The sequence below is a fragment of the Falco punctatus genome, assembly GCF_963210335.1.
Source record: "Falco punctatus genome assembly, chromosome: 7".
Taxonomy (NCBI): domain Eukaryota; kingdom Metazoa; phylum Chordata; class Aves; order Falconiformes; family Falconidae; genus Falco; species Falco punctatus.
Window position 1 is genome coordinate 33827008 of NC_137587.1, and position 25485 is coordinate 33852492.

The following is a 25485-nucleotide window of genomic DNA, read 5'->3' on the forward strand; positions in this document are numbered from 1 at the left end:
TGCAACCCTGCTCATACCTTTCCCACGAACCTCTTCTTGAGAAGAGTTATGCAAAGCTGCAAGATGTGGTTCACACGGTAAGGGAAGAAGTCAGTTAAACTTTAGGGTGTATTTTATTCTTACAGTTAGTTACAAAGCAAACTCCCCCCCCCTTTTTTTTTTTCTTTAGCACACCATACATAACAGCTGATTAAAGTGCAGCTGAAAACAAAAAGGATGAATTGCAGAAAGCTGCTGTTCACAGAAATGCTACTTTGAGGTGCCACTGTCCAAATTTTGCATCATAGACCAGAAAAAGAAAACAATTTAATATTTTACTTTCAGAGCTTGAACTCTGAAGTATACTAGTAACATTCTCTTAAATCACGTAGGAAAGACCATTCAAGAACGTTTTCTTAGGACAACATAATTAAAAGTCCACAAATACTTGACTAACATGTTTGTCTTACAGCTTTGGTGAAAGGTCTAAGAAAGAGAGAGAGAAAAAAAAAGATGATTAAAAGAAAGGAGAAGAAAACAGGAGAAAGAGAGAAAAATGAGAGAAAGTTTAATTAATCTGCTATGTCTCAAGTCCCATCAAGAAAAATATATAGCATATATATTTATTTACACAGCATATTTCTTGAAATTTAGGGGCCAAGTTCCAAAATTAAGGAATCAGAAGTACTCAGACATAAGGTTAAACACATACAAAGTATGCAAAATTTGCAATCATTTTAATAACAACAACAAATTATTAGGCATTCATCATGGACTTTGTGCACACATTGCACTTGTTTTGTCCTTATTTATGCTTACTGCAGGGGGAAGGATAGTACCTACCATTAATGAAGATTTTGTAATGAGCTCCAAAGAGCAGAGGCATATAAAGGAATGCAATGAACAGCCCTGCATTGCAGCCAAGATCCGAGCTCAAAACTAGCCAGTAATAGGCCAGGAGGGATTATTTGGATAATGCTGGCTAGTTCTGAGACACTACTATAATTCAAGCACAATACCCCCAGTCTTGCAAGGCATTCAGGAAAGAAGCTTATTAACTTCTCCAAGTTAATTAAATTATGCAGGTCTGCCTGCCTGCTATCTTCTGAGGTATTTATACTTTTGTTATTACAAATGCATTTTGCTGTGTGTTACAGTTTGCTTTCCAGAGACTGAAGTATGGAATCCTCCTGGTAAGCCTCTACTGGCTCCTGCAACCAGGGCATTTCTAGAATTGTCAAAGGAACAAGTGAAAACCGTCCTGATTTCCATCAGCCTAAAGAAGCCGATGTTAGTCTCACACTTCAGTGCTTCTCCAGCTATTACACTCCCACCCTGACATCAGGATGAAATTGTTAAAATGTGAAGTTCTCTCTATGTCTATGTTAGTGGTTTCACTGGGGCTAGGATCTACTTTTATAGAACCTCCACAACTTATTATGACAACTAAAAATATTTTATTTAAACCTCTTAATGGCAGATTAAAAAGCATAGGGTTTTTTTCAGGTCACTGGTGGAAACGAAATTCTCAGCCTCCTGATTTACTGGATCTATTTAGCAAGTCACAGTTTCTCCCATGGTTAGTAAGGGGCTAGCAAGCACTTTCACTCAGAAAATAGTTCTATGTGCTGTTGCTAGTTATGCCTTTATATTTGAAATAAATGTTTCCATTTCTTCCACTTCTTGAGGGAAGGGGGGGGGGGGGGGGGGGGCAGGGAGTATAAGGTAGGAAAGAAGAGTGTGTGTGAGAGAGGATTAAAGAAAGAAAAAGAAAAAAGGAAAGAAAGGACAGAGAGACAAGGATAAATAAATAAATAAATACAGAAAATAAACAGTCAGCCTTTTTGCTGCGATCCCTTCTCTTCAACGTGTTTGCCAAAGTTTCCAAGTGATGCATTTCATGGTGACATGTCACATGTTGTGTCAGTCATACTGTTTTACATTAGGAGCCGTGACTGACAACCCCCAAAGTGACAGCACAATGCAATACATCATTGAAGAAATTAGGAAAAAAAAGTTTCCCCAAAGTATAATGAAAAGGATACTTTTAAAGATTACTCCTAATTGTTCTCTCCTTTCTTACTAAATTCTGTAGGACTGGTGAGCCTTTTGTGAATCATGTAGGGGAAGCACTACAGTTTTATTTAAATCTGAGTGTCTGGGAAGTGGGTAAAAGTATGAGTATGTATTTCAGGGGGGGGTTAGATCTATAGAACTTTACGAAACAGTGTCCTTTCACATTATAAGTTGTATTTGTGGATGGCCTAACATGCACAGGTGAGTTGTATATTCTCCCTCAAATTTGTCATGCTTCACCTTTTTCCTCTTACCATTTTACTCAATATAGGCCGTCTTAACGTGCTGTAGGCAGATGTGAACTCACACTGTCCTAGCTTTAAGCTGCCAAAAAGCTGATTAGCAGAGGAACCCATGGAGAGGCAGAATACTGTAGCCTGGCTTCAGTTTTCTTCAACATAGCTAAGTACCTGCACAGTTTTTGCACAACTATGAGCACACGAAAACTGAGCCTGTACTTTTATTCTGTTACCTCAGTTAAATTCACCTCTGTGACCAAAAATTTATTCCTTTTGTCTCGTTTGAAAGACATGCCTCGTTTCAACCTTAAACAGGCCTGTCAAAAAGACATGTGTTAGCTTAAGCACATTGGGTAGAAGAGCGCTGATTTTTTCTAAGCCAGACCACACTGCTGAAACTTTATTTGTGGTCAACAAAATGTACCGTTATTCTGCCATCTCAGGGGCAGAGGGTGGGAACATCCCCGGTCCCTGTACTATTCTGGTAGTGCTCTGGATGCATATCCTTGCCTAGGACTCTACCTGCCTGCTGTAGCACATGGTCAAGAAGGAAAGCATGTCAGTGTAACGTTATTTAAAAGATGACATGTCTCTCAAGAAAAGTCCAAGTTGGAAATTATGTAGTTAAGCAGTAACAAAAGCGGGATGGACACTTTTCCCCTTGATTGAAGTCTGATTATTGTTGACAGAGCTTAAATCTTTAATTTAACAGGGTTAATTTAAATTGACAAATGTGACCTTTAAACTGAAATAACAGCGGTCTTTCGGTGGCTGAATGCAATCAGTTAAAGTAACACCATTTAAGTTGGGACTTAGACTCACTAACGTGTTTCTATGATGTAATGAATTACCGCATAAACTGTCATAACAACCTTGGACACAGCTAGACCACACTAAATGCAAGTGAATGAGATATTCACTCAAGATGTATTAGTGTCCATATCCATACCCCAATGCTAACATTATGTACATGGCTCAGCTCAGCTGACACACTTCAACATGTTAACCTATGACGACTTAACCACGTGTCTGAGGTTTCAAAAGAACATTTTTTGTGCATGGAGATATGATTTATATCATATTTAAGCCAGGTAAACTGCGCCAACAGGGCTTACTACAGAGCAGTGTAGTAGATCATATCAATGAGAATTTCAGATGGTCACTTTTGAACAAGCTTGACCATCATCTATCAGCCAGCTTGAACACTCACAAAAGATAATGAGGTCCAGACAAAGAGTAAACTGCAGTCAAACTTGGTACATAATGTATGTACAAAGATGACTTTACCTTACTTTTATGCTTGTGCTTCTTGCTGCTTTGTGTTGGGCTAGGCTCTCGGAGTGTAATTTATTTCAGCTACTGGGGTATTATGGGGCAGGCAAAACACAGAGGATTTAGGAGGCTGTAGAAAAGACTCAGCTATGCTCTAAGCCAGCCAGAAATAAAACATAATGCATGAAAGTTCCTTCTGTTTTGGCATTGTCATCTGCTGATTTACTGAGCTGGGACAATAGACATATATACATATGTAGTCTGATCCCTTTAGAGACATCTACTAACCTTTTTGATGCACATTGTAAGTAATGAGTGGAATATTGAAGGATTAAGCCTTAGATGTAACATTCAGCTGCCTGAAACTGATGTGGGCAAATGCCCTGTCTTAATTCTCCATGCCCTACTTCATCTGGATATGTGAAAAGCCATTCTTTCAATTCTTGCTCAAAAGTCATTCTTGCTCATGTTTCAGGGGAGAAATTATTACTGATGACTTCACTTGCAAACATCTGGCCAAAAATATTATGCAATAGGTGAGTTTTATTATGAAAATACTTTGTTCTCTGGTTTATAACAGGAACTAATAATCACTGGACATAGCACTGCCTCCTAAGCAAGCCAGGTTCTTTTTTGGCACACACAGCCTCTCCCTCCCAACAGTGTGTTGAGCACAGAGACTTTGCACACTTTCATTTATTGTGCTGGACGAAGCCCACACAGGCTAAAGTACCAGTGAAGTCGTTAAGGGGTGCACGAATTCAGGGGGAAAAAAGGCAGAAAGGGACAGACAAAAAGAAAAGCTGCTTCAGAAGACCTTTTCTTTTAAGTAGTCCCTGTTCCTTGTCAAAAGCTTTTGGATGTATGGCCTGTTCCAAAATCTTTTCATGGATTTTGCATACAAATTCTGCAGAGAGCTGGGAGAGAGGGGAGGGTCAACACAGCAGGGCCTAAGATGTTAGGATGAATCTAAAGTTCCATTGAAACATTCTGCCTGTCTAAAATAGGATTATTATTTTTTCAAACTATGTATTAAAAAAATGCCTACTGCTTCCTTTTTCTTGTGACTGGCTGCAAAGAACCTGCATGGCCATAGGTTAGGATGTGACAGAAATTAGCGTTGGGCAGACTTTAAAAGGTTTGCAATATGAATCTAAAAAGTTTGTGTGTTTATCTAAACTTTTTTGGTCTAGAAGCAGGACTGACAGACAAGCTTTCTTCTTAGGAGACTCTTGCCACCACCTGATTGTCAAAGAGTCTGAAATGTTGCAAGAATAAACTCTTGTGTGATGTTTCAGTAATTAGGCTTTTGAGTTTGTTTGGATTGGGGTTGTGCACATCAGCATTGCTCTAATGACGTCAGCTCAGGATCTGTCTCATAAAATTCAAAGGGCGATTAAAATAAATCATCATCAATGTAGTTCAGTTCTTTTTTTATCTTCAAGGACTGATCAGTCTGATTTGGGTTTAGTTTGAGGTTTCAGCTGCTTCGGCCAGTTATAGAACAAGCATGAAATGAAACACCTTGATCCAAGTACCTTACAACTTCAGGAAAGTGCTAATCTGTATTAGCAAATGATCACCTGAGCCTCATATGTACCATAGACTTAACTGTATCACTGGGACTATGCAAGTGTGTGTTGTGACTGTTTCATCAGAGATTTGAATTTGTTCAGTGTTGGTTGGGTTTTTTTCGGTTTTGTGTTTGGGGTTTTTTTTGTTTGTTTGTTTTTGTTTTTCTTTTCATTGTTGCTTTGTTAGGTAAACCATTCCAGGTTTTCCTTTACACAATTTCTGCAATTCAAACAATAATTGATTTTAAAAGAAAAACCTTCCTCCATATTAAACTGTACTCTGAATGCCTTGACTATGACTTTATACTGACTCTGAGATCTTAAGTTATTCTTCAAGCTGCTGGACTCTTTGGGAACACCACTGAGGAAAGGTGCTGGGGCTTCTCTGGAAGAAGCCTATATACACCCACTGTTATCCAGATGAAGAAGATAAACTCTAGACTACTAGAATCTTAACTGAAGGTGATGGATGTGCATTGCAGCTAAATGTGAACACCATGAAAACAGAGGAAGATAGGAGAGTAATGAAGGTCTGATGAAGAGCAGGGGGTTTTGAATTTGAAATAAAAGCCTCTGCAAATGTTAATAACAATGACAATAAAGGATACCTTTCTCCCTTGTCATGCCAACAGTGCTGCTGCAAACATATTTATAGCCCCAAAGACAAGCTTTACTAGAAGATGAGGAAGAGATGAAAATATACCTTTATATGCCTAAAGAATGCTGGCAGGCTGCAAAACTGGCATGGAATACCACATTGGTCTTTCTGCTGACTGTCCTCCTACCTGAGGATGTGACTGAAGAACTGAGAGCATCATAATGATCACAGTGTGACTATATCTGGCTGGAAATTAAGAAAATCTAAGCTTATCTTGCTTTCACATTGCTCCTTGAGAATTTGGCTCAGCTGTATGCACCTAAGTGATCCTGAGACTGATTTAAAATTCACAGCTGTTTTATTGTCTGCTTTTGCTTTCCTTTCTAAAACCTATCCATGCTTCAGGTGCTAAAGTTCTTGCTTGGTGACAGTCGCAAAGAAAGGCTGCCTGGTTTGCTACCGAAATGTAGCACAAAAACTATTACCTTTATTATATGTGTTACATAATGGGATAGAGGTATCATTTAGGTAGGGTTCAGTTTAAATATACTTTAAAGTGGTCTTTAAAAGGAACTAACTCCACTATGCACCACTTTTTATAACACCAGGGAATCCTCATTTTGTGACCATTCTGTTCAAGGGATGTGAATGTTCAGGTCAGTATTCACAGAAAGCCAAATTCAGGGCTTTGAAAAGAAGCTATGATATCTTTAGTTTATTATTTAATCAGTGGGCCAGTCTCAGGCTTGGTTTAATACTCATGACTGACTGTTGAAAGCCTGAAAGACAATGTTCAGGGGTAGTAGAAAGGGAAGCAGGCTGTCATTTCTCCTCTGCATTCCCCTGACCCACCACATGGTCAGATGAGGATGTGATAGGCTTATCTGCATTTTGATTCTATTCAGTAGTCATTGTCTCTGAAAATGTGCAAATAAAATAATGAAGAACATGATAAAACAGAGCAGGAAAAAATCTCTCTCTATTTAAAGCAGCTGTTTGGGTGCCAGCTGCTTAGTAACAAATACATCTTTAATGAAATCAAACAATCGAGCAGGATTTATTGATTGCTAACAATTGCTTTAAATACAGTCTGGTAGGCTGGGCTGTTTGCATCTTTTTTTGTCCAATTAGTTCAGTTGGTTTGAATTAGAGATACTTTGCTATTATCCTAAAAAAAAAAAAAAATGCAGCTCACTAGACAGCGTATTATTTTCCTCCAGAATAAAGTGTGGGAGAGATGCATAGAATGAAAGATTTTGATGCTATTCCAGCTGTTTAGGGGAAGGCAGCAGTGTGCCTTGTCAAGCCCTTTCACCTCAGCAACTTCAGTTCAAACCTGTCCTGAGATCTTGACTGAAGAGCATGTGGTGTTCTCTCCTTGGAGCCTGTTGAACAGTGGAAAGGACAAGCACCCCTGTGTTTTCGTGGCACTTCAGAGCCAATTTCTGCAAGAAGGATAACAGAGTCCTGTGAAAACTTAAACCTTAGGGCTGACCTCTATCTGCCTGTAGTTCTACTCTCGCTAACACTGAGGGGAAATAAATCAGCACTATTGCAAGCTGATGAACTAGATGGCACAAGAAGTCCTTTCAGCTCTCTTTTCCATGAACTTAGGAAATCTGCTATTGACTTCAAGACTGAAGAAGTTCTGTTCCTAGACAAAGCTCTGGCTTTTCACAGAATTACATATCAGTCATATCAGTACTATTTGGAAATCCCTAAGCACCTAGCTATTTTCAGTACACCTGCACAGCCATTAAAGTATTCATTAAGGGACTGATCCTACAGGGCTTTTAGATACAGCAGACTGTCTCTGATTTCCTGGGATTTTTTAATATGAAAAGATTGAAGGCTTAGACCCAAACATGCATGCTGTATGCAGCAGAACTATGTGGAGTTCATTGCTGCTGATTTCAACTATTTTTTCTCTGCTTCAGTGAGCATGAGAAATACTGTATTCTAAGTGTTGGACACACCTCGCAGCACCACAGTACCAAGCTGAGATAACCATTCAAAAGCACATGCAGCTAAGAAAACAATTGGAATAGATAATTGACTAAAAACACTAATGTGTTTTCTTGAATGATGTGTTTAGACAAACAAGTGCTGGCATATGATATATTGAAACTAAATGGTAGTTTGAAACTGTAGATTCTTGGGCCCCACACTGTGGGGTAACGCTTTCAAAATGTTCACAGATAAATGGCTTTGTTAAGCCTTTGTTCATGTACCAGCTAACCACAGAAGCAGACCTGTTGTCATTATGGTTATTCAAGTGCATCAGAACTGCTGACACCAAATGTGCAGAATGGGATTCATATATATTTTCAAACTAAATGTTTCACTTGAAACATAGTAGTTTATCTGAGACTGGCAATCCATTTTGAGTGCATTGTGCTTCATTCTGCACCCTTGTATTATGTTAGGTGTTTTGATCAGCATGTGAGGATGGGAATGCAGTACACACCATACACCAGAGAGCACCCTGACTCACTGCATCGCCTGAAAAACTTGTAGTATCTTTATATCCGACTCAGATCTGAACTCTTCACTGTAAACCCATGTCTCAATATGGCTGCATAGTCAAATCTAGAACATATTTTCTTCATATAACACACAAATTCCTGCTTCTTCCAAGCATTTTACCCTAACAGATTCCATGGATCAATTTTTTGTGTGTGTTTTAAAATGAGTGGTGAACTTTTGTGACTACTGCACTACTCCTGGTCAGGTGGTTGTGGTGGGAGGGCGTGATCCTTACATGGACAAAGAGGATACAATTCCTCTTGCACAATATCTTAAACCCAAACCTGTCACAACCACAGTGAGGTTGGAAGAGTGGGGCTCCTTGATATTTCTCCACCTGTTGCATCTTAACAAAATTTCATCATGTCTTCCAGCAGATTAGCTGTGGTATGAAAACAGCCCACTTATCAGGTATGGCTTTTGCTTAACAGTTGGCTGACACTGCAAATCAGTAAGACCACTAAAACCACCAGCCTAGATCAGCACCTGATAAAAAGTCTTTAGCTACTGGTTTTGATATACTTTTTAAAGGCTATGCAGAGCAGAAAATCCTCTACTAAAATACATGCTACTAGTGACGAAAATCTTTTTTGACTCTGAGCTTATATTAACAAGGAGGAATAGCTTTCCCTGGCATGGCTGCAGAGTTTTCCACATTTGGCTGTGCCTCCTCTTTCTTTCAGAGGTTGTTGCCCTGAAAGGTCAGGCCTCACAGATGGGTTTCTTTTAAGATGTATCTTTGTCCTGGGCTCCACTGTATGGAGGTAGCAGCTGCTATGAGAACAGCTGGCATGTCACTGCAGTGGTGGCAGGATCCTCTGAGAAGGCTAGAGTGACAAGGTGTGGGTGAAAACCACTTTGGCCATCTGCCATTATTGGTCAAATATTATAGCAGAAAGAGGAGGAGAAGACCTCTGTAGTTAGTGCTTCGTAGAACTGCATTTTTATATTCCAACAATTTAATTCCAGCTGTTACAGGATTTGTAAGAATATACAGTACATCGGTTTGACATTTACTGGTACTTCACCTCCATTCAGTGACCAGTACTTTGGTAGAACTTCAGAAACATTGTTATTACTACAGCAGAAGCCACAAATGAGGGTTCAGGTCTCCTTGTGCCAGGCACTATATAAACACTAAGTCATAGACGATCCTTGAGCTCTAGTTTTTACACATTGGCTAGATGAAAGTTGGGGAGAGAAACAAAGGCAAGAGGAGAGTAAATTTCTTTTCAGACTCATGCATGGAAGGGACACAAACTTTTCTAAGCCTCAGAACTAGTAGCTCAAAGGCAACTCTAAGGATCAGCTATAAATTTTATACACCATCTTATACTCAGTTTTTGCCTTATCACTAACCCCAGAATATAACCTTATAGATTACAAGAGCCTTTTCTAAATTCTTTACAAAAGTAGGAACACTATTATTATGAAGACACACCAGAACAGAAGTATATAGTAAAAGTAAGGCTTTCACTATTTTAAAGACTGCAATGATTGACTTAATATTTCAGATTCCATTGATACAGAAATATATGGTAGTAGCAGCAGACCTACATGTCTTACAGTCATAATATTTATATTCCATGACCTAAAGAACTGAACTACAGTTGAGTCCCTGCGGTGCAGTGTGTTGGACATAAACATTCTTACTCCTATACCAGCCAAAATCAGAAAATATTTCTTTTCTAGTCTTCCAATCTATTTGAAGTTGAATGCAAACTAAAATCTTTGTTGAGTCGCAGGTAGCACGTTTGTTACCTTCTCTCCACTTGAATATAGAAAACAGCTAATGTGACCTTGTGCAAAGCAGCTACATCTTGGTAGCAGTCAAAAACACACACCTTTTTTTGACTGTTGTGAAAAGGATCTAAATAGCAAAGTCGGGCAAAGCAGGGGAAAAGGTCCAGATACAAGGAAAATCCAGGGGTGGAAGCAGTCTGATCAAGTGCAGACATCTGTAACATATACAACATAGCTTTTCCTAAAGCAGAAACTCATCTAAATTTGACAAATTGTTCCCTAAAGACGACCGTTTCTCTCAGTTGACACTAAAAGATACAGGGGTAACTAGCTCAGGTGCCTGCACTGCAGATCTTTAAAATTAGATGAGAACAATCCCATGCGAGATGACCTGTCTCAGGTCACAGCAGAGCTCTCTGGTGAGTTTAAGAATAGAGCTATAAGTTCAGCTGCTTGCCAGGAAGCATGAGACTGACCGTCCTAGCTTTTAGGAACATAATTTTGTATTATCTGCATCAGTTGAAGAAAGGGCTAAACTAAGCTCAGAGTGGCTTTACTTTAAACATAGAAGTCCTGGCTTGTTCCTTTCATGAGAAACAAGCCCAGAAGGAACTGCATTTCCCCTTTCCTGGATGTTGCCTTCAGTGCTAATTTGAAAAATAAATGATGAAAAGAGAAGATTGACCTGGGGAAAGGTAAATGCTTTAAAAAGTGCTTTTGACATCACAATCACAAAAAGATTTTCTATCAGGAGTGTGTGTGGATAGCTTCTAAGCAGAGAGGTTTCAAATACCTTAAGCATATGACTCAAAGTGAAGCCATCTTATATTAGAAGATTTTTTGTCACTCTCAGAAAGATTGGTGGGAAACACCATGCTACAAATTTCCTACACTTTTTTTTTTCTTTTTTTCTCAATTCTCAGCATAGGTCTTTTCCCCAAGAACTTTTGTTTTACAGAATCACTGAACGGTTTGGGTTGGAAAGGACTTTAAAGATCATCCAGTTCCAACCCTCCTGCTGTGGGCAGGGACATCTTGCCCTAGAGCAGGTTGCTCAAAACCTTGTCCAGCCTGACTTTGATCCTTATCTTCCCCGGAAATGCCCTTATCATTTCTATGGAACAAAATTCTCCCCAAAGCTGGCTGACAGGCAATAGGGGGGTTCCAGATAAATGGAGACTGAACACATGCAACTTCAGCATTTATTTCAACTCACAGCCCTCAGTTGCCTGTGGGACATTTTCAGATTAGGAGGAGTTTGAATGATACCTTCTTTTTTTCTCTTCCCGCCCCTCCCCGCCCCCCCCCCCCCCCCCCCCGAGTTTTAATGAGACATCTAGAAACTGCTGTAGCAACTTTTTGCCATATCCCATCAGTGCAACGGACATACAACACAGCACTTACTGCTATTTTTTATAACTCTCCAAAATGACTTAAAAGCACTGCTGAGTTGTTTCAGGTGGATTGGCTTATAGCACACTGATCCAGGCTGGAAAGTGTTAGAGGGTTTAAGTCCTTCCTATCTTCACTCTCTGGTTGTTCTTTTCAACATGTGATATGGCCTAGAAGCAAGCATGTTTCATTTTGCATGTTCAGGCATGTAACAGCTAGTTATGCACATGCAATTTGGCATCTATAAAACCAGCTGTCATTTGTAAAAATCAGGTTCAAATATTTTCAGCAAATTCTTATGGAATTCTCTTGATTTGTCTACTTAAGAACACTTAGCATTGCAAATTTACAGGAGTAAAATTCAGTCTGGCTTCAATACCTTGCAATGTAATTAACTGAGACTTTATTAAAAAAACATAATTTGCAAGCCAGCACATTATTAACATATTAATGCTTTGACCCTTTCTGTATGAGGCTTATGGATTCTGTTGTGCTACATCCATAGGATACTGTGACAGAAGTAGAAAAGTGAGGTAATGTAGCTCAATTACAGCAATCAAAAGGTTGCTGTGTTCAAAGACAAGGATTAGTGTTAATAATTTTTCTCCAGGGAAGAAAATTCTCGATCCAGGTTCCTTTAGGGCCTGTAGATCCTTGTCTGGATGCAGAAAGGAAAGGATTCATGTAACTAGGTCATTTCAGCTTCTTTTGTTTGGCAAGAATGGCCTATGAGATAAGACATTAAGAGATGCTTTCCAACATAATTGTTATTTTATTATCATTGGCTATGTTTACTAGAGTTATAAAAATACATTTGTAAATAGAAATTGCTTAAACATTTTAAAACTCCCATAAAACCACAAAAACATTCTTCAGTATTGGTTCAAGTCTCTAAAATTACATTTATTGTTATTATACAATGGAATAATAATTATAGACAGTGCATATAATGCACAGGTATTGCATTTAGCTTTCTATATATACATACATACTATTTTTAAATTGTTTGCTAAGTTGCAGTAACACAAAATAGCCCAAGCTGAGACAATACATCTTAGATATACTATTCAGATTTGAAATAGGATATAAAACTGTCTGCAGTCTATAACATGAGTTTACCTCCCTTCTTCATCATTATAATATTATTCTTAGAGAGAAGTTCAAGCAGAATATGAGATGCATGTGCAGCACTTGCAGCTCCAGCAGATTAACAGATTCTGTAAATTTGATGTCACTGATGAGTTTTAAGGAGGCTAATAAAGGGCAAAATCAGAGGGGAATGAATCCAAGTCTGATTAAGCTTATTTGGGCTGCTGTCAAAGATAGCAAAGACTCTTGTCAGGACCCTTCTAGCTCCTGCCACAACCCCAGGAGAGTGGTACCCCAGTCTGTCCACCTCCAAATATTTTTTCCCTTCTGGTCACATTAAGAAATGTACTGATAGTGTTGTGATGGCTTTGCTGTTTTTCACTGGAAGCTCCCTCTTTACAGAAGGCAAATATTTGAACTAGAGCAAAATGCCGTAGTACCTAATGGAAAGCAGGAAGATGGAGGTAACCTATTTATATTCTGATACATTATTAACACTTATCTTGGCTTTCTTTGAAATTTCAGGTCCAAAATTCAGTCCCTGATAAGTTACTGACAAAACTGTTTCTGTGTTGGTAAGATCTTCTAATAACAAGCTACAGGAAGGGGAGTAGAGGGAGTTTCCTGTTATTTTGTGTTCGCTGTGTGCCTGGCAAGTCCTAACTTCATTTATATAAGGGGGCTGGATCAGATTCAAAGGTTGCCACATATAAATAATTCCATTCTTAAGATGACTCCCATTTCAGTTACTTTGAGTTCTTCAGGTGAGTGAAGTCTCTATGACTTCCAAAGAGATTGCCAAAATATATGCTGTACTATTTCCCCATTAACAACATGCAATTATTTGGGAAAAAAAAAATTGTGTACTAGTATGTGTATAAAGGTAAAATAAGTAATTCATATTAAACATACTGCGCATATTGTGTATTTCTCCAGTTATTACGTGAATATGTTATTAACATGCTTAGGCTTCTGCAGAGGTTTCATTTCTCATGCCTTTTCTACATACTTCTTGTTTCCTTGTCCTTATGAAGTTTCTAGCATCTAAATAAATTGTCACATTGAAATGTTTTGTGGGAATTAGAGCCATAAAAATTAGGTCTTTGGGGGGATGGGTTTAAATGACTTCTTAGTTTCCTAGGTGTGTGATTTTTCTCTCATTCACTATAGCTTTGTGTTAACAAAGTAGAAAGGAAATTGGTATTTTTTGTTGCTTAAAGAGTAAGAATTGTGATTTCTTCTCTTATACAAAACAAACAAAATCAACACTTTCCATTTTTTTGCAGTACAAAGCTTATAAAATGTTCATATTTAATTTTTCCATTTTGATGAAATCAGATTTTTTTTCTTATTTTAACTTACTTTTAATCACAAGACAATTTTAATTGTAGATGATTACCAAATTTTCTGTTCTGAAGAGGTCAAAATAGAATTTTCCAACTTTATTGTAATGTATCATTACATTTTTTATGTGATACAGCCTCAGGTTAGACACATTTCCAAGAATTTATCTCCTATGAATTCTCATCTCCTAGAAGAAATATGTCACATCAAGTAATTTACAACAGTTCTAATAATGGTTTATCTTTCCTCAAAGTATTATGTTATTATTGATTTACACCAATGAAAAGGAGAGAAAATTCAAGTGATACTAATTGCTTATATGAAGCAGAGTGTGAAAATACTTGAAAGAGTGGCCAGTAGTCTGAAAATAATATTTACATTTTTTTTGTCTATTTGTTTTCAGTGGATTTTGTTCCATTTTAGAGTTTTGCAGCTCATTTTTCAGAAATCAACATTTTAATGCTGTGTTAGCTGATATAAATCTTATGGTTTAATTATTGATTAGTATGCCGACTGTCTTAGATCTCTTGACTTCAGGTATTCCAGTTCTTCAGAATAAGAGGGTGCAAGTACATAGATTTGAATTGCTAGATTTAAATCTAATTTTAGTCTTGGGCTTTACACAGCTGTGGGCAGGGTATTGGGTCTTGTTTCCCTCTTAAAAAGGAACTCCAACACTAATTTCTGGTGTGAAAGGAAGCCATAGGAGAACTTTATTTTCCAGTCTTTTCAAGTGACATTCATCTCACCAAACATGGATGTCTAAAATGTATTTCTGAGTTAATCGATATAAGCTTCCTTTATAGTCAACAGAAGGAACAGGTGTTCTTCTGAGCAGTGTATCTCTTAGAAAGTGGATGTCTGAAATTAGGCCAATGACTCATGCCTTAGAAGTTCTTATATCTCTCCACTGACTGTAAATGGACTCCAGACTGACTAGTTCAGAGATAAACATCTACTCTGTTCATGCCTGATGTTGAGTGAGATAAATCCTGTAATCTTTGTCTACCCACAAGGATTCCAAAGTTTTTTGACTTACAAAAATGTGCTGACACATCCTGCTCTATTTTAAGTATATTTAAGAAACTGAGTGATATTTCTCCAGGTCTGTCAAAAACTATTAATAGACATCAGCAAAGAGGATGGTTTATGTTTAGTTTCATCAGCACAGATTTGTTCTGTGCTTGAGGTAGCTCTGAGTGTTTCTGTTCAAGGCTACACAAATGAGGTCATGAGAAAGAGAGAAAGCAAACAAGCAAACCCTGAATCCATTTCCCCTTGTGCTTACTGAATAGGGTGTGAAATTTTGCTAATGTAATTCCAATAAAATCAATCATTTTTAGTATTCTTAACCTCAGAAACAATTTTGCCATTTGCCTCCATGTAACACTGCATCTCTCAGCTTATTACCAGCAGTGTGAAAAAGACACAGATGCAAACTTATCAAAGATGAACCAAGACAGGATATCTCTGATCCCTTGATTCCCTTAGGGGAACTCCTTCCACTTAATGCTGTGCAAGCTAGTTATTTTCTCGAGCTCTCTGGAGGCTTCTGAAATTTATTTCCAAAGGTGTCTATTCATAACAGTTGTGCTTTTTTTATACTGTTTTACATTTATTTATGGAGTAGAATTATTTTTTTTAAATCTTGTGTGGATGAGATATTTTTTTCCCCCTTAATATTCTCCTACTCCAAGATAACCTCTTATGAGGGGTGAAAGATGCACTCATTTTGCAAATTTTCTCCTGTTTTTCATGGAGGATAAATGTGTATTGACTCACTTATTTGGCAGAAAGTTCAGTTAAAAATGTTCTAATTTCTGCAGTGTATAATCATACCTCCATCTCAAAGGGAATCTGGTTTCAAGAGTGCCTTTTTCAGGCATTAGTTCCATAGAAGCATAGTTTTCAAGTATGCTAACTCTTATTGATTAAAAAGACTTTCAGAGCCACATAGTAACACATCAATGGCTAAGCCAATAAAAACAAACAGCATCATAACTGATCACACACAAAGGCTGATTCTCAATGGGGTATATATCATCTTTGGTTCATTAACCTCAATGCAGCTAAATAGATTTTACATCAGCCCTAGATCTAACTTTAATGTGTGAATCTGTTAAAAAAAAAAGGAAACATTTATTGAGAGATCAGAATTTGTAAGATTTTTTGATGCCTTTTTCACAGAGGCTCAGTACTTCTGTATGAAGAAATTCTGTCTTTCTAAAATATTTCTGACATTTCTTGAAACTCTAAATTCTTCAGGAGTAAAAAAAGCACTCTTCACTTTTCTTAGCAGACTTCTGTGGATCTGCCTTCATTTTGGTTTAAAGTTCTTTTAGGGCTTGTGGAAGTTGCTAGGCAAATAGTCCTGGAGACTGAAATGCTGTTTTCATGTATCAGAGTGTAGTAACTACCCATGGTGTGAGCTTCCTCTTCTAAATTGCATTTCTAAAATCAACAGCCACAAAATAAGGGGAGAGCACAGCATAAAATCTGGGCTGTAAATTAGTATAAGGGGAATAGAGTGTGATGCTTCAATTTTTCCGCTAGACACCTCAGTGCCTTACTTCAGCATTGAGCCCTTGTCAAATCTTTGGATTATCATAGAAGCATAGACTGTGTTACAAATCTCAGTTACTTCAGTAATTTGTCCCATCTCCACTAAAATCAGACACACTGAGCAGCTAACCTTGTATTTCTTTATTTTTTTTTTTTATAGTGATACACCGCAGAGGAAGGTATCCCAATAGATTGTTCCTTCTACCAATGTCTTTTCCTCACAAGTTGTGACTGCTTAAAATTTCTACCATGGTGTTTTGGTGTTGAATTCAAAATAAAAGTATAAATAAATGTTCCAGAAAAACCAATGAAAACAACATACAAACATACTTCAAACTGGAGAAGTAAATCTCAGTACTTAGCTGAAACTTTAATAGCCCTTACAACCGTTCTAAAAATAACATTGTAATGAGTTGGACACAGCTTAAAATAATCTGACAAAGGTATTGTGTGATACTTCTTGAAAACACTTCTTCTATTTTCTGGCCTTGGTTAAATTATCAATGACACAAACAACTGTATAAATTACAGGAGAAATTGTCTTCTTTTGTAGCTAGTCTGCTCAGGAAGAAATAATGTATTTAATCTTTTTCTTCACAGGTGGCTAATACTGGGAGAGCATTTCTGTGATGTGACTCCCTTTAACAGTATGTCCTCTGGTTTGTATTTTATACTTGTGATACTATTAGTGTTGGGTGTATTGAATATATCAGTGTATAGGCACAGCAATGTCAACATACATGGTATTAGCAAAGTCAGGCACAAGGTGTTTACAAGTACATAATATGCTGGGTAACGTTTCAACACTTTTATTTCATACTAGTGGCCAAGGCAATACACTTGACACAATTTTTGTTTGTTCTTTATATCTACTCACCCTGAAGAATTCCAAATTTTGCATTTAATAATTTCATGCATTTTCTGCTTGTTCTTACTTATGTGAAGTGAGGTCTAAGAGTTACTTAACTTATCCTTCAGACAGGAAATGTTCTTTTCTTTCTCTGGCTACATCTAAAATTGAGGTAACCTTGCTTAGGTACAGAAATTGTCTTGTGGCAGTATAGTAAATTAGATGAAAAGCAGGATAATTGAGTGACACAGAACTACACACTACTCCTGTCAGACAGTTTCTGGTAATCAAGCTACCTTGATATCCCTCCTGTATCCTGTACTATATAATATTCCCATGCTAGACATTATTTAGTGAATGTTAGTTGATGCGGTTCAAAACTGTGCCAAGGACCATGTTAACAACTAAGCGTTTCAGATTAAGCAGGGCAATACTCAAACCTGCATTCTGGCACTATTTAGTTTGTGTAGAGAGATGCAAACATGGTAAACTGGGCCAGTTTTCCCTTTACGTGCCAGGATAGTTTCAGAAATAATAGGAAGACTGCACTTTCTTATGGGTCCAGGATGACTAAGGAAAGGTGAGAGCTGTAGCATGTAGAGGGCTACATTTTAAGGAGATGGCAGCAGAAAGGTCCAATTTAGCTTAGCGGAGAACTTCCCCAGGTGAGTAAGGACACCTACAGCTCTCTTTTTACATTCGACTCCTTCCATTGCTTGATTTCCTGGTGGAGTCTGGACTCTTTCATCATGACTGAATTGGCTTCCACTCAAGCTTGCATTAGTGGCTCAAAAGGAGCAAAAAGGTTGAAAGGTCTCATATAGAGAAAATGGAAAAGATTCAAAACAGCATCAACATCCACCACTAATGAAAAGTACTTAAAAGCTTTCAAACAAACCAAAAAAAAATTACAGAAAAAAAAAAAAAAAAAGAAAAAGAAAAAGAAAACCCCCAAGCCCCAAACCTTTTGCCTTGGAAATAAACTAAACCACAACATGTTGAAGAGAAAAGGAGACACAAACTACCAACTAGCTCAGCTGTTGCCTTATACTGCTTCTGTCTGGACACTAGCATAATGAGAATAGAAGTGGATCTCAGTTTCTTCTAGAGATCGACTAGTAAGTGCAACTGGGAGCTCCGCACTGAAGACACACTAGAGGGCTCAATGGCTGCTTCTGGTTAACCTAAGACCTTCCAGGGCAACAAGGACAAGCAGTGGTCATTGCAGAGTGAGTCTGCCATATTTTCAGGTGCAACTACTCTGTTTCAAATAGCTTGAGAAAGGTTGGATGGTCCAGTGGGAGCTGACCAGCAGTTCATAAGGCACTATTTACAAGTTAAGCTATATGAAGGGGGTTTTTTTTGCAGTACTCAGGAAGAGTTACCTAGGTCACAATCTCTCTTGCGTGATGGACAGTGCCAGTTGATTCATAGGAAAGTACATGGAATCTTGCTCTAGACAATACTTTGCTGCTTTCATTTTCTAATTATTTATTATTGCATTTTGTTAAGGGGCGGCATTAGCAGATGACTCAGGAGAGTAGTAAAGCCGTATGTTCTTGTGCTTGTATTGAAACTGAGGACAGGTACTCAAGGGATCACATGCTCTTCTACTGCTGAGAGCGAAGAATGTGCACTGTGAGCACTTAAGTGTCCTGGTCAGCTACATCAGCCCTTGCAGCCTCTATGAAAATACTTTCCTCACAAGGTTAAATCATATAAGATCCAGGATGAGAACTAAGCTGACCCATAGAAAGGACTGAATACAGATTTTTCACTTTCCATACCATTTTCCTGGCACTGAAATTCACATATCTTGATATAAAACAATATTGTTTCATCCACAGGAAAGAAAAATACACTGTAGGTTGAATTGAAGGTGAAAAGCACATATAGGTAGGCACTGAGAATAGCAGCTGCAATTAAGTTATGACATATGAACAGTCAATCTAGAAAACACACTGGGATGAATGGCACAGGAAACCCAAGGACTAATCACGTCTTTTTCCAAAGATGTCACTTCCTACACTAGAAAAGTCTTTAATACTATGCTAGGATATTATTAACTCAGGTGAGTGTCAGTAGGTAACAACTGTTTAAAGAGCTTCTCTTTGGGTTTGTCTAACACACCAGCTGACCAGACCTATCTGGTGAGGAACCTCTGTTCTGACAAAAGCTCAGCCTTGGTAAGATGGACCTTGGAGAAAAATATGTCATAAGCAAGAAATCCTAAAGGATTCCTCTTACCTAAAATATCCCCCGTAGACCATTGACAGAAATTGTCAACACACATATTTCTATTTTATCTTGCATTTTGTGTTGGATTCGCATACCAGCATGCTGGCCTGTCCAATACACAGAGATCATTTTCTATAGTGAGTACACATTGTCTTTCTCCTGTTAGCATCAAATCCATGCGAAACACTGAATATATAAAAAATGTTTTCTTGAGCCTCTAGTTTACCTCATTTGCAGAAATGAAGGTGCTAGACCCATAGCAATAATCTTCCTCCCACTGCAGACTCAGATTTGAACCAATATGATGATGAGTCTTTCCTCTCTGTTTCTGAGTCATTGTCAAATAGTCTCTCCACCTACAGAATGAAGTGAGAAACTGTATCAGTGAGGTCTAGACTGCTATCAAAATGTATGGAGCTTTCAGGTCCACAACTTTCAATTCTCTTTTTGTATCTGCAACCCATCTCAGGTTTTAGCACCCTACCTGGAAGAAGCAAAAGAGGAGAAAAAAAGAGGGATGCAGTTTTCTGAATTGGTGGCTTCTGTTAGCATCATTTGCAGTGCTGTTTGCTTGCCATGGTAGAGTGTAAATGTGGATTGGAGCCTTATCTTGATTTCTCCAGCTTCTTGGCAAACTGGAGGAAAGGACTATAAAGTTGCGGTAGTTGCTATCACTGAAATGCAGAACACTAGGAGAGAAAGTGAGAATGTTTGCTCTGCAGTATGAAGTTTAGCTGTATGCTGGCTGGTGTATTCTACAATGTGTAGAACAAGTATGCAGATTTTATTAGGAGCAAATTAAGTATAAAATACATATGGCTGAAGAAGTCTGGATATTCAGGGGAACAAATGGAGCTCTAGTTCTTGCTTTAAGTTGTATTCAGATCTGGCTGCCTGCTATGTGCACAAGTCTTGATTTTTCCGTTTTTTGGGCAAATGTTCTTCTGGGTTTGTTTTAAGCCTGGTATGTATGGACAGTTTGTTCTCTTTCCTGCTTACTTTTGGAATGGAGGAACTGCCCCAGCAAGAATCTTTTATCTTTCATGCCCTTAGCTTGCTGAGGAAATAATTCTGCCCCAACAGAAAAATTTCTATTCCACCTTTCAGTTTCAAGATATCTGGAAATCCTGCCCTGCTGGCAAGTTAGGAATGGCAAGCACAGATCACAAAAGATTTCCAGTAGGAAGTTTTGCTAAAATCATCTAACTCCTTGCCTCATGTCTGACACCAAACTCAGATTCTTGAACAAAGGACTTAGTGAAGGTCAAAAAACCATAGCCAAAGTGATTGTGTTTGTACCCATCCTAGGTGCCAAATCTTTTTCTCCCATCCTAAGATACTGATGAGTCCAAGTACTTGTCTACATTGAAAGTCTAGAGGTTGTCACAGAAGCGCATTCACACACTCACACATATCAAATGTGTTAGTCAGTAAAATTGCCAGCCAAGAGAGACCAGAGCTATAAAGGAGATCTGGGCTCAGAAGCAACCTGGGAATTCATGGTCCTCCCCTTCACAGCTTGAGCAGAGAGACCAGATGTTTTCAGCCTCTGATGTGAGCCAGGGGAAGCTCGGTGGCCCACCCCCTTCAGCAAGGGTGAGGTCTCTGTGACAGGGCCGTGAGGATGGAAAAGAAGAAAATGGAGGAGCTGGCTGGGGGGGAAGAAGTGGGAGAAGCTGCTTAATGCAGGGACAAGCAGGCCAGTGTTTTTGGAAGTCTTTCAGTGTGAGTCACTTGTCTATGCCTGCTAACGAATGAATAAACTGCAACTTTTCTGTTTGAAGGGTGACTAACCAAAACTGAGTGTCTAAAAACTACTTAAAATTTAAACTTTAATGAGCACTTTAAAAATGTATCTTTATGATACTAAAACTAATATACATGTTTTTTAAGGGGAAAAATTATAAGATGATATTCTTTATATTTATGCTGTCACTCATGCTTTGACTCTGATCACTTATCTGGATAATTAAGCAGTATCACTGAGAAAACAGATACCAGAAATCTGATATTAATCCATCCCTCTTAATAGTAACGCAGAGTCACTGGGGTGGAAAGCAGCCTAGTCTTCTTAATCCCCTTTTACCAACATTTCAGCATCAGCATATCTCATTTATTTTCAAAAGTGGTTCAAGACACACTATCACTGGCTTAAGTCTAATTTAGGCTTTAAATCAAAATATATTAAGAAATTCAAAAATAGTCGAGATTACCAAGATTTCTTGAGGGAATGATTCACAACCAGCTCATGTCCCTCCGCCAGGAACAGGGGACAGCTAAATGATTGTTGCATGTCTGCATCACTTTAAGGTACAACACTTTCCTTCGAATTAAAAGGAGAAGGCAGGATTACAGTGGAGACCTTGAGATCCCACTGACATACTTATCAGGTATATGTTAATGATAGTCTGAGCAACTTCTACAGATATTAATTCACCTGCCAGTACTGAAGATTCCAAGGCTATTCTGTTCTCTCCCTTGTGTGCATGTGTCAGTGTTTATGTGAGCCTTGTTGTCCCCTTCAGTGCTTGTCAGAGTATTTTTGATTTTAATTTCCAGACTGTCCTATATCCCTCATTAGTCACTGATGCTCCCATAATCCCCTTGTGCATTTTGAGGTGGCTGGACTTGGACCCAGCATATATTTAACTTGACACGTACCACAACAGTAACAGTGGTGCATAACTGTCAAAATGAGAAAGCAGCACTCTTTGCCTTTCTCCCTTCCCTGCCTCCTCAATGCAAACTAACCTGAACCAACCAAACAACACACACCCAGGCTGAGCGTCATCCTCAGTGCACAAGCACTCACACATTGCCAACCTGGTGGCGTGAGTTTGGGATCTGTGCGTGGCTTGTGGTGTGAGGGAAGTCCAGTTGCCACACTTTCTACAGGAACCTGGTCACCTCAGCTGCAGTGTCAAGTGACTGGAGTTGATGCTAGGTACATTGCTTCTTAAGCCCCACTAGCTAAAATCTGTGCATGCAGTTTATGCACTGTTTACTGTCGTACCATTACATTGGCTACTGCTGACATTCACCTTTGCATACTGAATCTGCAATACTTCGAGCTCGTAGATGGAAGACTAAATCCATTACGGCAAAAACAATAGCAACCAAGTTTAGTGATCTACCTTAGCCTCAAGGTGATGCCTTCTAGTTGCTAAGAGTATTAAGGAGGACCTGAGAAGACATATGAGTCCATAAACCTTACCTACTACTTACAAAGTATCCAAAGAGTATATAAAATGGGAAAAGAGACCATGTGTAGTCACAGTGAAAGTGTGGGGCACTTCACCTTGTTTTCATGGCTCTGCCATCAGAGACAGACACACGTTTCAGCCCAGGAACCTTCAGGAGACTGCTGCTTTCCCATGTATATTTATTAAGTGTTAGTGCCACCGAGCACTGTACAGGGGGAATCTATCACTTTATAAAATAATTAGCCTGCTATTTCAACGACAAGAAGGAACGGCAGCAATGTAGGCAGCAAACTAAGGTTCTGCCTTTACCTTCCTCTTAATTTTTGTGTTTGTACAAATAAAGGAAAATGTTTTTACAGGATAGGCCAATAGTGCCGCAGGAATTGAATTAGAGCATCCTTAATTAATATGTCAGAATATAAGAAATGATGAAAATATGTATAATTAAATTCTTGCACTAAAAACAGGATTATAAAGTGTGACTAAAATAGATCAGGGCAGCTTTTTTTTTTTTTGTTGTTGTTCATTTTATTTTTCCCCCTATATTTTAATTTTAATTAAAAATTGTGGGTTCTGGTATCTTTGCACTGTATCTTGATTAGCTATTACATGTCTGGGCTAACAGATGGGTCACCCCCAAAATTACACACTATTTGTGAAGATGAAAAGCATTTTCCCAGTTCTGTGAGTACAGTGTTATTTTCAGGCTAATACACAGTAGTAATATCTTGGCACTGTGGCAACCTACATTGTCAATAATAAGAAACTGCTTGACACAGGTGCTTGAAAAAGCAAACATCTTACATAAATTAAATGCCTATTTTCAACTACGTGGCTTCAAATTTCAAAAGCAGTGAGTGATTCTGAGCATTCCAGTTTTCCAGGGCTCAAAGTCAAACATGTGCAGAGGATCTGATTTTCTAATTTTCAGTGTTTATGGAAGATCCAACTTCATAAAATGTCTAAGCACCTCTTTTCTTCCCCTGCTGCTCAGGAGTTCTGTCAAACAGGTCACTTTGAATGTTAGGTCACACCTATGCAGCAAGTAACCTCACAGACTGTTTTCCATGTGACATTTTTTACTCTGTTAATGTGTTCTTTTTGTGTGTATGCTGTACTTTATTTAGATTAAGGGAAAATATTTTACACCAAACATTTCTTTTTGTCCCTTCTTTATGGAAGATCTTAATTCTCAAACTGTGGTGTAGAAATGCACTGTAGACTACAAGTGATATAAAAGCTTATGAACGATGCAACTGGTCTGTATAAATCAAACAGCACAGCTTCCTTATAAAATCCCACACAGTGTTGAATCACATTAAATGCTATTTATTCAATTATTTGATATATCAATCATACAACACTTTCACTTCTTTCACCATTTGTCTTAGAAAAAGTCATCACCCCACATCCCACCCTTATTGCTCTGATCCTCAAAAGATCTCAAGATCCTGAACCCAGCCTGGATACCAGCATTATAGGGAGAAACATCCAGATACAGTGGCAAAAGAAAATCCATAAACTACATATAATGAAGAAGTGTTTGTAGGAAATGGAGGTTTCTGTTCTTGCGCTTTTCTAGCATTCAGCTCTTCAAAGAGATAGCAAATATTCTATTGGTTAACATTTAACCCAAACTAATAGGTCCAATCTCACATACTCAAATAAATCATAATGTCTTTTCAATTAGTTTGCACTTTCACTCGCTGCTGTCCTGAATAATTAGGAAAACAATTCACATTTCACTAGGAGATGATATGAAGTGTTATTCCTGTGATAATTACCAAGCTGCAGTTCAGTTTCCCTGGCTCCCACCAGGTCATCAGGGCACAAAAGAGGACACCATGAAAGCATTAATGAGCTCTCATTGAAGATGTTAAAAAGCTTGTATTGATCTGTTTGTCCAAGAAGGAGATATTTAAGCCTTTCTGCTGAGGGCAGGAGAGACAGAGATTCATATCACAAAGCCTTTTATCCAACCCCTTCTGTTTCTGGCTTCAATATTGCCCAGTCTCAGCATGTCTGGTTCTGGAGGTCATACTTTTAAACTTTCACAACATTTTTTTTTCTTTTTCCCTTTCTTCCTCTTGTTTTTTTCCCTTTTTTTTTTTTCCTTATAAAACAAAAAAAAAAACCCAAAAAAACACAAAAGAGAGAGAGAAGGTAATATACAATGTACACTTAACCTTTACTACAGGGTTCCCTTTACACAGCTAGCTATTTCTGAGGACAGGCTTCAGAGCAGTAAGATCTCCCTTCTCACTATATACCACTCACACACATCTCAAGTTAAATTAAGAGCAATCTAGACAATGCAAAGACCAACTAAGTGCAAAATTTTGCTCATATTTTGAAAGTAGGTCCAATCAAATACCTTTTTGGGGAGTTTGATCAAGCTTTTCTCTCTAACATTGCCATCTTTTTTTTTTTTTTTTTTTTTTTTGGTGAACTCCTGCACTTGCTATTTCTAGCTGGGAGTGGAAGTGGAAGAACTGTAAGGTTGCAAAATCACCAGTTCTTGTGGTATTTTCAGAGGAGATTTCTTTCTTTCTGCAGGCAGAGGAGGCAAATCCCGTCCTGCTTTCAACCTTCTGCATTGTTATGATATACTGCAGCTGTAAACTAGTTCTGGGTACACTTTCCTACTCATCAGTTTTCTCTGCTTTCTTTTAAATGCCACAATGAACTGTCAGTGAGTATTCCCAGCCTGTCTGGCATAGAGTTTGGGATAAAAAGTCATGTAACTGTTAAAGCTAGATTTTCTTTGTTTATATTTGTCACTTGAGCCAAGTATTGTCTA

At 38.3% G+C, this 25485-nt stretch overlaps 1 long non-coding RNA gene across 1 annotated transcript; it reads left to right on the forward strand.

Moving 5' to 3' along the window:
* Positions 1–24836, forward strand: LOC308067971. Its single transcript, XR_013929808.1, has 3 exons — positions 1–77; positions 4042–4102; positions 16555–24836. It is a non-coding gene; the product is annotated as an uncharacterized lncRNA (long non-coding RNA).
* The last annotated feature ends 649 nt before the right edge of the window (positions 24837–25485 follow it).